Below are 6,422 nucleotides of genomic sequence, written 5' to 3'. Positions count from 1 at the left end.
TTGTTCAATTTAAACATAAACATGTGTATGCTTCCCATATAGAAAGCCAGCCTGTAGAGAGACATTGTAAGTATTTCTGGGAGACAACCGCCATCTTGAACCACAATTTAGTCCAGCGCTGGTTATTCCCAGGATAGCTCTGCCTTTCAAAGGAGATAACTTCTTCCTCAATGATTTTCTATGGAAAATATCACAAATTGGATTCAGTGGTAGATCTCAAGATCCAGTACCATTGAGAAGAACTAAAATTTGGGGGTTTATTTACATTTCTCCTTACCACATTTCATGGGAGATGAGAAAGCCTCACTAATTTGTATTGTTTCTAAAGGGATGTCCTATCTCTCTCTAAGCATGTCTTTCTTTTGCCAGTCCTTTCACTGCCTCCTGTTTCAAGGCTCCTGGACATTCCATCCATTTCCATAGGAGGTGGAGCTCCATTCACTGAGGTGTGTGTGTTTTGCAAAAAGACTATAAGTAGTATGTTACCCTAGTAAGAAAAGGTTAAATATTAAACATCCACACACACATACATTCATATTATGTACTGACTTTCATTTGAAAAGAAAAAGTGGAATGATAAATAATAAAAATTGTTACTTCTAGGGGAAATAAGAAAACAGGATGGCGGGGACAAGATATTTCAAATGACTTTGAGCATTGTTTTTTGAATGCACATCCTTAGTGGAATGTATTGTAAAGACAGAATGGCAAAGAAATATTACACATTATTCAGAAGTCTTATTGGAATTAGTAAGGTAAGAGGAATTAGTGAAAATAAGTAATTCGGTTACTTTTCTATGAATCAGAGGTTTTCAATGTAAAGAAAAAAGTAGCACAATTTCAAAAAGTCAAATAGCACTGGACTATTAAATACTAATTGAAAATGTCATTAACGCAAGATAGTCGCTTTTTGAAAATGATTTCTTCATTTACCTGTGAGTGCTGAAAAGGCCTAGAAGAATTGGCATACAAACATTTCACACACAGACTGTTGTCTCCTAATGTCACGCACTACGAAATGTAATGCTTTGCATCACCTCAAATGTTATCAGCCTAGTCCTAGCACCATCTTCTCTCACAATGATTATTGATCTCCAACCCTAGTAGCAATTGGAATTCACCCAGCAACTCTGCCAGAGAAACCATCCAGCGTCTGTTTCTCTAAAGAATTTAGTCTAGAAAACCTTGTTCTGCTCTGTTGCAGAGGATCACTGAGTAGGAATCCATAGCCCCCAACAAGGAAGAGCACAACATGCATAACACACAAAACAACTTGTATTGCTATTGAAACTTATCTTAAAAAAAGAAAGAAATTAAGAATTTCCATGAGATAATGAATTGACAGCATGGCCCGCCCTGACTTCATACTTCTAAGGACTGCATGTCCTCTGAGAGGAGTGGACTCTCTGAAGGGAAGGTCACAAACGCCGGGAAGCACACTCGTGTGGGTGTTTGCTTTTAGAGCTTTCCACGTATCGCATTTTAGTGATGAGGATTTACTACTTGTGAAACCTAGCTTTTATGAAACCAGATCTCACAAAGTTGGCAAATTTTTCTCAGAAAATTCCTGGAGAAATAAGATTCAAGGTAATTTCATAATGAAAACATTGTTATTAAGTGCTGTTGAGTCAGTTCTGTCTCATAGGAACCCTGTATAGGGTTTCCGATGAGTGACTGGTGTGTTTGAACTGCTGACCTTGTGGTCCACAGCTTACCTTATAGTTCCACTGAATAGCAAAGAAATTGAGCAGCTGGCAACTACCGTGCTTATGACAAACTTCCTGTGGGCCAAACTATGTGGTATAAATGATAATGATCTAATCAGATCTGAGAGGTTGGCCAAAGAATTCAAAAATTTCAAGACTGTCTGGAAGAATATCATTAATGATTGAACATTTGTCTTGATGTATGTAGTAGCTAGTGATTGTTCAGCTACCATGATTAGCAAAACACGTTAAAAACAAAATAAATGTAAACTGAAGCTATTATTTTCTCATAGTTCCTGGGTTGAGCAAATTGTGCTCTTAACCGACAGGTTGGAAGTTTGAGTTCATATAAAAGTCCCTCAGAAAAAAGGCCTGGTAATCTGCTTCCAAGAAATTAGCACTGAAAACCGGTTGGAGCATCATTCTATTCTGAGACACAGGGTCACCAAGAATCTAAGTTCACTTGACTGCGACTGATTTTTTAATTATTTTTTTTTCATGAAGCCTTTGGTAGCGTAGTGGTTACGAATCAGGCTGCGAACCACAAGGTCAGCAGTTCAAAACTACCAGAAGCTCTATGGGAGAACGATGAGGCTTTCTGCTCCTGTAAAGATTTATAGCCTCGGAAACCCTGCTCAGGGTCGCTATGAGTTGGAACTGACTCGACGGCACTTAACAACAACAAAGACTAACTAGGGAGCTATGAAATCTCTAGCTCTAGAAAACTTGTGCTACCAGATTTAGTTTGCAGCAGTTGTTAACAAAGTTTGTTTTTCCAGAAAATCAGTATCTTTCAATCTTTCATCTGTTTTTTTTTTTTTTTTTTTTTTTTTTTAAGTCTGCAGCCGAAATCAGAATTAAATTAATATACTTTTGGGAACAGGTCCATGTAGTCCAAACAGTCAACTCATGATACACTAAAGAGCACTGTTTATGTCTGTCTCTGATTTCACCCTTATTTGGAAAAGAATGAAGTGAAGAATGCAAGTTCTGGAAGAACAGCACCATGATCTTCCACTATTTGTGTTTGAAAACAAGAGCAGGCAATAGAGAAAGAAGAAATCAGTAAAACAAATATACCAAGGCCTGATTTAACTAATAATTCCAATATGAATCAAACAGAACAATGTGGAAATGACAGAACGAAGCAGCTTCTTTGAAACCTACATGGCTGCTACATAGCTCTTAGTGGGTTTTGGCACACAGACACCTAAGAAATGAAAAAGGTATCCCAAATGGATTTATAAACTTAAACAATTAAGCTAATTTTAAGGAGAAATATATTCACGTATAATAAAGTGTTAGTAAGTAAAATACTTTTTGGAGATAGAAAATATAATGGCAAACCATACTATATGATAAAACAACTATACAAAACTATAACTATATTAATAAATTTTCAAATAAACTATAAATCCTCATGGAAGGAAAACAATATACAGGTGTTTTAAATATTTTTTCTGTTTATTAATGAACAGAATCCATGATAACAATCAGCCCTTCGTGTTATCTTTAAAGGCTAAAAAGAAAGACAATTTTTGAGTAGTGTTTGTCAACTGAAGTGCTATTGACATTTTTGGTGGGAAAATATTTGTGAGGGGCAGTCCCAAACTTGAAAAGCATTTATTATACCTAGCTCCACAGGCTTCTACATGTCTACAGAACCCTCTCTAGGATTAAATTCCCAGTGAACTGCTAAGTCTTACCTCATTATTGCTAAATGCCATTACATCTTTTCCAACTCATATCTACCTTGTATAGGGTTTCTGAGGAGTAGCTGGTGGGTTTGAATCAGCAACCTCGTGGTTAGCAATCCAGTATTTATCCTACAACGCAACACTAGGACCTCTATCTTTCACAATAACTATCCACCTTGTTGTTGTTAAGATAGTCAAGTCAGTTCCAACACATTGCAACCCTGTATAGGGTTTCCCAGGAGCGGCTGGTGAGTTTGAGCTGCCAACCTCGCAGTCCAGTGCTTATCCAACAGCACTATACCAAAAAAACAATTATTCACACCGTCACTCATTTTTTCACAATGTTTTTACTCCCAATTAAGGGGTGGTTTTGTGCTGTGGAGTTGGTTCCAACTCAGAATTTCCAAGGCTTTGAAATCTTTACAGGATCAAAGACTCATCTTTCTCCCATGGAGTGACTGGTAGATTTGAACTACTGACCCTTTGGTTAGCAGCTCAACTTGTAATCCACTATGCTACCAGTGCTCTTTCCATTAGTTCCAGACAGACAGATTTTTGTCTGTTTTGTTCACTCCTACTACTCTGAAACCTACAATGGAGCCTGCACTTATGTCGCAGGCTTTATTCTAGGTTTCAGATCAGTGGCAGTGAACAAAGCAGAGAGAAATCTGTGTCTTTCAGGAACTTATATTCTAAAGGGGGAGATAAAAAATGAACACATACAGACCAAGGACAGTGAATGTGTCAAAAGATAATAAACACTATAGAGAAAAAGTAGGAATGAAGCTAAGAAATCAGAAAGGGAGGGCATTCAATTTTACACGAGGGGCCAGGAAGGGCCCGACTAAGGTAACACTTCAGCAAAAATCTAAAATATTAGTGGGATGTAGCCATGTGGAATCTATATCCATATCATGAGGCTCTCTGGGAACAGATTTTCCAGGCAGAGGAAGTGGGGAATGCAATGACCAGAGACAGGACCACACCTGCTGTGTCCAGACTAACAAAACTACTAGTCTTATTGCAGCAGAAAATTAGAAAATGATATCAGGGAGGTCGGGAAAGATGAGACTGTGTTGGGTAGACCCTGATAAAGTTGCTCTTGTATTCTGTGCCTATTCAAGAGCTGCTGAGAGCTCTGTGCAGAATGTGCCATAACCTGATGCATTTCTAAGGGATTACTTTGGCCACTATGTTTAGAGTCAAGGGACCACCTTCAGAAGGATCTTGTTGTTAAGTGTCTTCGAGTCTATTCTGATTTATAGCAACACTGTGTATGGTTTCCGAGGAACAACTGGTGGGTTTGTAATGCTGATCTTGATCTTGCAGCTTAAAATACAGTCAAGTACATTATCCTGAAGTGCCTCACCAGGACTCCCATGTTCTGTTAATCATCCTTCTTTTAAATCTTTTGTATTCCAACTCTTTTTCTGAGCACAGAATGTTGTTGTTACTAAGTGCTGCCAAGTCTGTTCTGACTTACAGCAACTCTGTGTAGGCTTTGCGAGAGCGGCTGGTGGGTTTGAATAGCTGAGCATTTGGTTCAAACCTACCTTGCAGTCAGTGCATTATCCTGCAGTTCCACACCAGGACTCCATTTAAACACTTAAGATAGTGACTGTTTTTGTGTTCCCTATTCTGTCCTAGTGTAGTGCTGCAGGATAATGCACTGGATCGCAAGGTTAGAGGATCAAACTCACCAGCTGCTCCTTGGAAACATTTTACAGGGTTGCTATGATTCATGATACCACTGAACAACAATAGCATCTTAGGTGCTTTCTAACCATTCACTGCTCAGAATCATAAATGTGCCATCTATATGCATCAACTTCAGATCCTGATTACCCACAGAGTCCTTGATCTCTTAGTTTATTTATTTCCTCCAGATATTTACCAACCATATCTTTCTTATATGTCAGGTACTATTAAAGATAAAAAAAAACAAAGTATCTGCCCACTGAATACCTATAGGATATTATAGCAGGAGATTGGAGGGCAGACAGAGAAGTGGGGGCAGATATAAAGACACCCATCAATATATGATAAAATGCCAACTGGAGATTGAGCAATGAAGAAAAACAAAGCAAGGAAAGGACATAGATCATGGTGTCAAATGATAAATCGCAATAAATGGAGGAAAAAAATGGATGTTTCAAGGATTTCATTTTATTGGGTTCACAATCAGTACCATGGAAGACACAGTCAAGAAATCAACTAATGTATTTCATTGAGCAAATTTAATGCAGTAGACCTCTTTAAAGTATTAAAAAGCAAAGACATCACTTCCAGGACTAAAGTACACCTGTCCCTGCCCATGGTATTTTCAGTGGCATCATATGCATGTGAAAGCTATGGACAATGAATAAGAAAGAGTAAAGAAGGTTTATTCCTTTGAACTATGGTGTTGGCATAGAATATTGAATACACCATGGACTGCCAGAAGGAATAAATCTGCTTTGGAAGAAGTACAGCCAGAATGCTTCTTACTAGCAATGATGGCAGGACTTCATCTCACATACTTTGTACATATTATTGGCAAGGATCATCTGGAAATATTTGGAGAAGGACATCATCTTGGTGAAGTAACAGATCAAACAAAATGAGGAAGACTCAATGAGCTGGATAGATACAGTGACTGCAACAATGGGCCTAAGCAGGGCAATGATGGTTAGGATGGCTCAGGACGGGCAAGTGTTCTGTTCTGCTGTGCAACAAAGATAGTACATTACCATGCATGTACCGTTTAGAAACTTCTAGCACTTCACATATACAACACTCAGAAAACAACTTAAATCAACTTAAATTTGTCTTAAATCTTTTTCTGATTCTAAAATTCTGAGAAAATGTGAATTGTTTCCAATCCACAATTCCTGATGCTGAAACTAAGATGCTGAAATTAACTAAATGTTAATTTATATTAATTTTAGAATGCACTTGTTGTTGTTGTCAGGTGCCATCGAGTCGGAACCGACTCATAGCGACTCCATGCACAGCAGAACGAAACAATGTTCGATCCTGG

This window comes from Chrysochloris asiatica, unplaced genomic scaffold (genome assembly GCF_000296735.1).
Source record: "Chrysochloris asiatica unplaced genomic scaffold, ChrAsi1.0 scaffold00036, whole genome shotgun sequence".
Lineage (NCBI taxonomy): Eukaryota > Metazoa > Chordata > Mammalia > Afrosoricida > Chrysochloridae > Chrysochloris > Chrysochloris asiatica.
The sequence above is the reverse complement of the archived record's forward strand: the minus strand, read 5'-3'. Positions refer to the sequence as shown.